Here is a 6812-nt window from a genome sequence, read left to right as displayed (position 1 = left end):
TTTAATCTATAGTTTGTACTAAATGGCCCAAGCCAGAAACTTAATGATTGGTAAAGGAGACATAAATATATAGTTATGACTCAGTGAGTGATAATAGTAGATCATTTATGAAACTGATCAAAGACATCAATCTGATTTTTTCTACACCACTTTTTGGACACATATTTTGTTCCCAGCACCATGCTAGGACTGAAAATGCAAAGATGAATGAGGAAGGATTCCTGATTGTGAGAAACTTACCATCTATGGGAGAAACAGACATGAAAACAAATAACTCTAACACACGTACTAAAACCTACATAGAGGTTAAGAGCAAAATGCTAAGCAAACATGACATCAAATGGTTTTATATTACTTAGTGATACAATTATGCATGGAAATTATCACCTTCTTGCTATAAGACACAAAGCAAGACTATCCAAGATCATTACCAGTGAATGAGATAAATTTCTATGTAACTTATTTCCCAAATATCAAATATCCAAACAAATTATATGCCAAGTGGTTTGGAGGGGCTAACTAATTTTAAAGCCCACACTAAATAAACAAATGTCCCCTAAATACTCATAGAAAGACATTGATTGGCCAAGGGTCCAGGAGTTTCAAGCTGTGATGACAAAGGCATAGACTCAGGGTGGGCAAGAAAATAAAGGGGAGAGAACCCCAGTGAAGAAAATAGAGTTTCTTGCATGGCTAACAAAAGAGAGAGATGATTATAGCAACCAGACTGTAGGGATTCTGGCAAAATTATGGTGGTAGCGTGTCAGTAACCATATGTTTAAGAAATTAAAGACACCTCTAATTTCAAATATTTTAAATCATTACTCCCAGAAGTATATAAATATGTGCCAAACCTACATATTTTAATTTGGAGTTTGCAAAATATAGACAAAAGATTGTATTTCAATCTAGAAAATGATGTCCAAGGGGGGCATGTCAAGGCTAAGTTGGGCTAGTGGCTGGGAGAAAGTAGCCATGGAGTGCTGGGTTCAATCCAAGATTAGAAAAGGGAGCACCTGTTTGCAGCCAATTAAGCTGACTGTGCTCTTTTCCTCCATGGAGGCCTGGTGTGCAATGGCTGCAAACTCCTAGGTAGTGTATGCAGCCTGTTGCCTGCATAGGTTGCCCTGAGGGACCTTGGAGACAGCTCTTTCCAGTGGACATTTATGTCTGGCATGCTGTCCCTAATCTAGGCTCCAGATTGGTATGCATGGTGCCTTTGAAAAGCCCCAGGGCACAGTGGCCAGGGTCCACATTGGCAAAGTCATAATATCCATCTGCAGAACAAGCTGCAGAACAAGGAGCATGTGGTCAAGGCCAAGTTCAAGTTCCCTGGCCCCCAGAAGATCCACATCTCCAAGAAGTAGGGATTTGCTAAGTTTAATGCGGATGAATTTGAAAACATGGTGACAGAAAAGCAGCTCATCCCAGATGGCTGTGGGGTCAAATATACCCCTAATCATGGCCCCCTGGACACATGGCTGGCCCTGCACTCATGAGAGCCTTGTTCCCGCCTTATACCCACCAATAAATCCTACTTTCCTGTCAAAAAGAAAAGAAAAAGAAAAGGCAGCACCTAGCAGAGGCAGCAACAGATGATCCTTCCAAGTTTCCAAGAAACCAGCAAAGGAAAAGCAGAGCCCAAAGGATCTCTGTCTTCAGGCACCTGGTATAGGACAGTTTAGGATACTTCTTTTGAGCAGTTTGCTTGCTGATGACCTCTATGTTTTCTGGTCATGCTGCATATGGTGGAAAATTTCTAAGAGCAATTTCCCAGAAGCATGGCCCCCAGACCCCCAAATCTGAAGTCAAAATGGCTAATCCAGACAACTGCAAAGGCTACTCCACTTAAGAGAGAATTTGGGACTGGGAGGACAGCATGGGCAAGATCAGCAGGGAAGGGGCTGTGGAGACCACAAGGTATAAGTCTCTTGAGCCACTCTTCATGGTCCCTCAGAGCTCCCCTTGACCTCTGCTTAGTACATATGGCCTTCTGCCCTGAAAATCACCTGGTGCACAACTTAACTCCCCCACCCAGACTGTAAGCAGAAACAATGTCATTTTCCTTCTCAGATTGCCTGGCATAGAAAGGTACCATGGTAGAGATGAAAGAAGGGTGTGGAATTCAGCACTGGAAATACCACTTTGTAGGGATGCAGAAAGGCAGAGTGGTTGAAGCTATAGTTTATGAAGCCAGGTTACCTGAGTTTAAATCCTGCTTCTTCTTAGTAGCTGTCTGAGCTTGGGAAAGTTGTTAGCCATCTTGCACCTCAATTTTCACATTTGTCAACTAAGAGTAATAATAATGCCTACCCGCAGGGCTCTGGGAATTAAAGGAATAAAAGCACTTATAGTACATACATATTTTGGTAGATCATACTATTATTTTCCATAGCCTAATGAACAGTGTATGTTCACGTGCTTTGCTAAACTTTAGTTTTCTCATCTGAAAAGTGAAGGCATAAGATCCAGTCTCATAGGACTGGATATGAATTAGCTAATGGAAGTCAAAAAATATGTTGAATGGAAAATGCAATCCAAATGTTTTTGTTTGCTGTTATCTTCGCACATAGTAGGCATTGGAATCAATGACTGCTAAAATACAGAAACAAAACAACCACAGAAAGGTTAGACCAGACCCCCTCAAGACTCACCATCCCGAGGTCTTACACAGGAAAGTTACTTGTAAACATGAACGCCAGACAAGTGTTCCTTGTTAGCTATGCATAGGCCCTGGAGACCAGTACTGCCATGTGGTGAGATCAAGTGAAGTGATGGCCTCTGCCAAGAGAGGCTCTGAGGCCTGAGAAATTACTCCCCCAGAGGCCTCCTGTGCTGCACTGTGCCCCACTCCCACATCGGCCACCTCCCCAAACACCCCCAGCCCCCTCCCAACAATCCTCCAGACTTTGCCCAGTCCCCATTGGCATGGAAGTACAGAGCTCAACACATTCCACACTTCATCGCCCTGGATTCACCCTGATTGGCTGGTTCTGCCTGACTGTCCCATAGAGCATCTCTAGGAGAGTCAGAAAGGAATGTACTGAACTCACCAGCGCCAGGGGCAGAACCAAAGTCAGCATGGCCTGTCACCCTAAGGAGTTTAGTGCTCCCATCATCGCCACAAGACAGACACAGAGCAGGCCCCGGGAAGAGCCTGCACCTTCCCCAGAGCCAGGGAGGTAGCCAGAAAACCACATGGGGATGTAGGTTCTCCTACAAAAGCAAGGCCACCAAAATCCTAGCCCTGGAAAACTCCTTCCAAATAGACACTTGACAGGTGGAGGGGAAGAGGGTTAGCACCTGCCCTGAAGCTCTTGGCTCCACCTGGGTTTTGTGTATAGTACAGAAAAGGAGCCTGGTATATAGAAAGCTTGATTATTGATAAACCAAGAAGTTTCACCAGTTCACAGTAGATCTTGATTACTTTTCCAAATACGTGAGGCTACTTCATCCAATTACCCCCCAGACTTCAGGCAGACTGAGGTCATTTGCCTACTGCTGTGCCCTCTGCACACTCCAGAGCCAACATTGCCAGGCCCCTCCTGCTGGTGCTTTGATCACTTTAACCCAATGCTACAGGTGCCCTTGGACATCGATAAATCTGTGGAGATGAACAGCGTTCACAGCACTACAGTCTCACAGTTATTCAAAAACATTGATTCACTCACTTCCAACACGGAGTTCTTTAGCCCTTTTTATTTTTCATAAGCAGGTTATTTAATTCAAGTCATTCATAGCCATTCATCCATTTATTCATTCACTCACTCAGTCAACAAATTCTTATTGAGTGTCTACTATGTGCCAGGCACTATGCTAGGAACAGGAGCTACAGTAGTGGTCAAAACCAGGATGATTCTTGTTCTCACAGCCTAGTACCTGCATTCTCAACAGAGGCTATATTGCCACCAGGGGTGAAAAATGGTTCCTGGGTGCTGAAGAAAATTACTTATTTTATGTACAAATCACAGACATGCATATAGTATGTGCAATATATGCAATTATATGTATGTGTATATACATACAGACACAGAGTTGCATTTTTGTATTAGTTCCCTATTGCTGATGTAAGAAATTATCATAAACGTAATAGCTTAAGATAACACAAATTTATTATCTTCCAGTCCTGGGAGTCAGAAGTCTGAAATGGGTATCCCTGGACTGAAAACCAGGTGTTGGTAGGGCTGTGTTCCTTCTCACGCTCTAGGGAAGAATCTGTTTCCTTGCCTTTTCCTGCTTCAAGAAGCTGCCCATATTCTTTGGCTCATGGCCTCTTCCATCTTCAAAGCCAGCAATGGCAGTCAAGTCTTTCTAACACTGCATCTCTCTCACACTGTCCCTCCTGCCTCCCTCTCTCACTTATAAGAAACTTTGTGATTACATTGGGACCACCAGGCTAATACAGAATAATCTACTTAGCTCAAGGTCATCTGATTAATAACCTTAATTTCATCTGCAGCCAAAAGTTCCCCATACCATGCAATATGATTTATTCACAGGTTCCAGGGTGTAGGACGTGGATGTCTTTGGGAGGAGGGGTGGGAAGGGGAGGAGCCATTCTGCCCACCACAACAGTATACCTATCTGTAACATTAAAATTTCATGGGGGGAAGATCAGTAAAGCATGTCTAAAAGGGGGTCTTGAAAGGTCAATAATGAAACAAAGTTTGAGAAATCTTTGTCTACTAAGAAGGCAATGCAGGGTCTTGATTAAATCTTTATACTTAGGGCAAGACTGCCTGGGTTCAAATCCCATCTCTATGTTAACTAGCTGTGTGGCTGTGAGCAAGTTACTTAAGCCCTCAAGAAGGGTAGTAATAGGACACACTTCCTCAGTTTTTGTGAGAATTAAATACGTTAATGCTTTGACAGGACTTAGAAATTGCCAAATATGCAGTAAGTGCTTGAAAAATGTTTGCATTAGTGTTAGGAAAGACACCAAGATTACTCAAATAATCACAGAAATAATTGTGTAAATTCAAATGATGATAAATGCTGAAAAGGAAAAGAATGTTCTTGCCATGCTGTAAGAGTATAAACAACGGGGTCTCACTGAGAGTAGGAGGGTAGGGAAGAGTTTCCTAAGGAAGTGACCTCGGAACTGAAATCGGAACAATAGGTGGGCATTAACTAGGTGAAGAGCACGGGGTGGGTGAGATGGGGGGGGCTTTGGGGAGAGGTTTCCAAGCAGAGAGAACAGCCTAAGGGTGTCCTTGGGGCAGGAGGGACATAGTACAAGCTCATGAGACTGACAGCCCGGTATGGCTGCCCCAGGGAAAGCAGGGGCTATGGGGGTGGATGCCAGACCAAGTTGGAGAGCTTGATGGGACCAGACCTAAGGGCTTGAGCCATGTTATGGATTTTTGCCTTTATCCTAAGGGCAATAGGAGGTCACAGATGTATATGAAGTAGGGTACTGCAAGTGAAATGGTCAGGATTGACTGGATAGTGGCAATAGGGGATACAGAGAGACAACTCAGGAGGTGACAGAAATAGGACCAGGATCGGGGAGGAGATGAAGAGAAAGGAGTTACTTAAAAGGTAAAATCAACAGCACTTTTGTGGAGCAAAGCAGAAAGGAGCAGGCCGTAGAGGCACCCACCTAATGTCCAACACCCCGTGTGCCACGTCCACGTGCATCCATCAATGCCCAAAGCCAGCCCCCAAGCTTGTGAGTATCCTGTTCAGAGAAAAGACCTGCCGAAATGTCAGATCAGATGTGCAGCGACTTCTGTAGCACTCTGCACACCATTCTGTATCCTGGGTATAAAATAAACTTTAAATTGGATACAGCTTTAACAAAAAGTGGTGCTGGCATCAGCTCTTCTTTTAAGACCTCTGTTTACTGTAGAGTGTTTTAAGCATGACGTTTTAATTTCAAATTTTTTTAAATATGTATTTTGTGAGAAATAAACAGAGGTGACTTAACTGGAAATTGAACCAGGGTCTCCTGGCCCTTGGCCCACATTTCTACCCAGGGACCAACTGTCTGATGAAGTATAAATCCACCTACCCAAGCTGCTGTATGACCAGCGTGAGCTGTGTTTATGTTCCTCTTAAAAGTGCACGCACTTCTTGGCCAGAAAGTCCACAGGCCAAAGCATTGATCTTTTAGAACTTCTGCACCAAAGAAGCCTGATTCAATTTGAGGTATAATCATTCAAAGCCAAATCGTAGCTGCATATATTTTCCCAAAAGTTCTCTGCATTTGCCTATTCCATATCCAGGACAGGACCACAGTTTACAGTTCAACAGATCTGGATTCCTTAAACCATTTGCCACGACAATGGTTGGGAAAGGAATCCACTGCAAATGATGAAGTGTGGCAGAATCTAAACCATGGGGAAAAAATCAATAAGGATTAGAGTGGAAGAGAGGGAAAGGAGGGATATGCCTGTTTCTGTTATTTTAGAAACACTGAAGACAAGAGACTTGAGTTTTACTCCCACCTCTGCCACCAATTACTTACGTAATCTTCGGCAATTCAGTTCAACAAACAGTGAGCAAATGAATGAATAAATGCATCAGGCATGTCCATAAGCCAAACCCTGTGGTAGGCACTGGGTATCCAAAGATACCTAAGGCACAGGACCTACCGTTGGGGAGTTTAAAAACAAGAGTTGAACACAAATACCTAGGTAGGAACATAAGAAAATGTCACAAGTGATAAGGCATAAATAGGCCCAAAAGGCTAAGGGAGAAACAAATCCCAACCTGAGTGCAAGGAAGACTTCCTTGAGGCAAAGACACCTGTGCTTATATTAAAACATGAGCAAGAATTAGCTAGATGAATAAAGGTGATAGAGTGCTTG

The 6812-nt window shown here is 43.4% G+C and overlaps 1 non-coding gene across 1 annotated transcript; it reads left to right on the top strand.

Annotated features, from left to right (window-relative positions):
* The first annotated feature begins 1020 nt into the window (after positions 1-1020).
* LOC137751670 (small nucleolar RNA SNORA70) lies at positions 1021-1149 on the top strand. Its single transcript, XR_011070916.1, has one exon. It is a non-coding gene; the product is annotated as a small nucleolar RNA SNORA70 (small nucleolar RNA).
* The last annotated feature ends 5663 nt before the right edge of the window (positions 1150-6812 follow it).

Source organism: Eschrichtius robustus, chromosome 17 (genome assembly GCF_028021215.1).
Source record: "Eschrichtius robustus isolate mEscRob2 chromosome 17, mEscRob2.pri, whole genome shotgun sequence".
Lineage (NCBI taxonomy): Eukaryota > Metazoa > Chordata > Mammalia > Artiodactyla > Eschrichtiidae > Eschrichtius > Eschrichtius robustus.
This window is presented reverse-complemented; position numbering and strand designations above follow the sequence as displayed.